The following is a 3,422-nucleotide window of genomic DNA, read 5'->3' on the forward strand; positions in this document are numbered from 1 at the left end:
TACCACCCGTTGTGGCTAATTATTCCCACTACATTCCCTATCTTACTTGAGGTTTTAGTCAAACAAAGAAAACAAAGCTAGGCACTCACGAAATTGAACTCTGTTTTGCTTTAAAATTCCTGTCACCACATATATAATCTAATGTTGAATATTGAAAGAACTATTCTCACAATCAAAACTCCTTCTGACCCTAAGAGTTAATTTGTGAGGTCAGCTAACTGACTTTATGGCTTTCAAAATGCCCTGAACAGAAACAAGATCCAGGAGGCTGAAACCTGTAGGAGCTGCAAATGCAAAGCCTACCATGATCACCATCTTAGAAATTTTTCTTAGAGGAATCTTCCTTTTACCTTTTGCCTCCAGTTGGCTCACCTATAAAATATAATAAGAACATTGTGGTAGAGACAGCTAGCTGGCCAACAAAATTCATGCTTTCTCTTCCCCAATGTAGGATAGTTTTTGGGAAGTGATTTTTCAGCCATGAACTACATTTCTCCTCCCCTGTTGCATCCAAATAGAGCCATAGGTTTAGTTCTCACCAATGGAATGTGAATAGAACTGTGTGTGCTGAAGTTTTTTAAAGACTAGATGTGCACTTCCTCTTCTGGCAAAGATGGAATAACAGGGACTAGATTTAACCTCACACCTAAAACAACTTAAGAAGCAGACAGACAGACAAAACATAGAACAAGACACAGGACACCAGAAAACGAAAGACATTAATCCCAGAGTGATGGGAAACAAAGAAGTGAGCACTCTATTGGTCCAGCTTACTGCCTGGAGAAAGTTTACACACTGCAGCACAAGGAGCAGGAATCCTGGCAGAGCTCTGCAGTCTCCCTGAGTTGAGGAAATGGATCTGGAGTATGGGGAGGCCAAGGCAGCCAGAGTTCACAGGGTAGAGTACCAGAGAGGAGAGAGCTACACAGAGAGATAACTTTAGATGTCTTCCCTAAGGGTCTGGAGGGTCTCTGTCGAGTAGTCAGTTGAATATTAATCAGCACATATGTGTAAGTAAACTATCTGAGGCCAGAAAAAGAACCACTCTAAAGGAATAGAAGTAACTGCCCAGAGCTCACACAGGGTCAGGAATAGTGCCTGTTCCATAGAGCCAGAGTGGAAAATCTCATAATCCATCAGGCATCAGTTATAATACTAAAAGGGAGAAAAATGAAACTTAGGCTAACACTCCTCTGGCCCTGCACCACCTAAAAAGGCTTAAAAGCAAGACTTAAAAGGGTCAAATCATTTTCAAGCAACTTAATTGTGTGACTCAGAACATTATTTATTGGAATACAAAAATACCCAGCACCAAATAAGGTAAAATTCACAATGTCTAGCAACCAATAAAAAATTACCAGGCATTGAAAAAAGGAAGTTTCAACCTGTAAGAAAACATCCATTGAAACTCACCTAGAAATTACACAGATGATAGTATGAGCAAAAGGCATTAAAAGTTTTTATTTGAGATGTTAAAGGAAGGATAGAACAAATTAAAAGACATGGAAAATATTAAAAAAGAATCACAGCAAGAAAGCTACTAGAATACAAGAAGCTACTGGAACTAATAAGTAATTTGGGCAAGATTTCAATATGAAAAAAAATTAATATACAACAATCAATTGCATTTAGATATAGTAGCAAAGAACAATCAGAAATTGCAATTAAAATGTAATACCATTTAAAATAGCATCAAATATTATCAAATACTTAGGGATAAAGCTGACAAAAGATGAGCAAGGCTTGTATACTGAAAAAACCCTAAGAACATACCCCACAACCAATCCACACTCAGCAGAAAGCATCTCTCTAGACAAACTCTCTTTCATCTGCCCCATTGCCCCCTAATCTCATTGATCCTCAGCCTCCCCCCACCCACCCCTACCTATCCCCCAGCCTGAAGCCTGCTCTAAGGTCCCATTTCCTTTTGAGACCAGTCTCTGGCATATGACATAGAATACAGAATCTAAAAACATACCTACACCATTTATGTTGTGAAGATTAACTTCTGGCTAGCTTTATCTACTTACGTCAGAAGATGCACATCTTTCTTATAGCCTTGAGGTACAGCACAAGGGCCTTGCCCTATTTCTTAGACATCCAGACCTTCAAGAAGGAGATGGATGAGGAGAAGGGGGTGGGATGGGGGCATATCTTACCATAGTTTATCACCTAAAATGTATAAGTAATTGAATAAGTCTCCTTAATAGACAAAAAGCATTTTAGGAATCAATTGAAATAAAACCTACTTTCATGCTTGCCTTGGCAGCACGTATACTAAAATTGGAATGATACAGAGGTTAGCATGGCCCCTGTGCAAGGATGATATGCAAATTTGTGAAATGTTTCATATTTTAATTAATTAGTTAATTAAAAACAACAACAACTATACTTTCATCCACGGAAATAACTCCTCATTGGCCACCGGACACTAAACCCAGACAGTATTTAGACTTCACCTCTGACCTTGATTCCTGAGGTAGCACTTTCTCTGTTCCTCCTGTGATTAACAGTGTCCCCTCATACCTACAGACATCAGACTTTCCTTTATCGCCAGTCTCACTTTCAGTGACTGATTTTTAAAAAAAATTTTTTAAAGATATTTAGATTACAAAAATGTTACATGAAAAATATAGGGGATTCCCATATGCCCCACTCCCCCTACCAACCACATTTACTCACATTAACAACATTCTTCATTAGTATGATACATTCGTTGGAATTGATGAACACATTTTGGAGCACTGTCACTAAGCATGGATTAGTTTACATTGTAGTTTACACTCTCTTCCACACAATTCTGTAGATTATGGCAAGATATATAATGGCCTGTATCTGTCGTTGCAATGTTATTCAGGACAATTACCAAGACTGAAAAAGGCCCCCATATTACACCTGTTTTCTCTCTCCCTGACCTCCAGTGGCCACTACCTCCACATCAATGATATAAGTTCTTCCATTGCTAGAATCACACTAAGTCTATAGTAGAATACCAGTAAGTCCACTATAGTCCATAGTTTGTTCCCCAATCCTGAGGTATCTGGGATGGTAAATAGATTCACCATCCCACCTCTCATTGAGAGGGAGCTTCAGTCCCATACAGATAATGGGTGGGACTTTCTTGCTTGCAGTTGTAGACTCTCTCAGTTCCTTGGTATGGTGGTTGTCCACCCTCACCTCCTTGTTAGTTGTCCTGGGTGAGTCCAATGAACCGGAGAGTAGGTGTTGCAACTTAGTTGAGGATCAGTGCCCAGGTGGCACGTGGACAGCCCAAAGATTTAAGTGTTTTGTATGTACAACTACCAACTCCAGCACCAACTATAGGTTAAAATAGAAGGGACAGAAGAGCCATGTCAAGAAATCGCAACTGAGTCCAATTCTGTCACACTAGGGAGCACAAACCCTAAAGTAGAGCCCACTGG

At 39.6% G+C, this 3,422-nt stretch overlaps 1 non-coding gene across 1 annotated transcript; it reads left to right on the forward strand.

Annotated features, from left to right (window-relative positions):
- The first annotated feature begins 2,253 nt into the window (after positions 1 to 2,253).
- LOC111763156 (U6 spliceosomal RNA) lies at positions 2,254 to 2,357 on the forward strand. The gene has a single exon (XR_002796074.1). It is a non-coding gene; the product is annotated as a U6 spliceosomal RNA (small nuclear RNA).
- The last annotated feature ends 1,065 nt before the right edge of the window (positions 2,358 to 3,422 follow it).

The sequence above is a fragment of the Dasypus novemcinctus genome, chromosome 25 (genome assembly GCF_030445035.2).
Source record: "Dasypus novemcinctus isolate mDasNov1 chromosome 25, mDasNov1.1.hap2, whole genome shotgun sequence".
Lineage (NCBI taxonomy): Eukaryota > Metazoa > Chordata > Mammalia > Cingulata > Dasypodidae > Dasypus > Dasypus novemcinctus.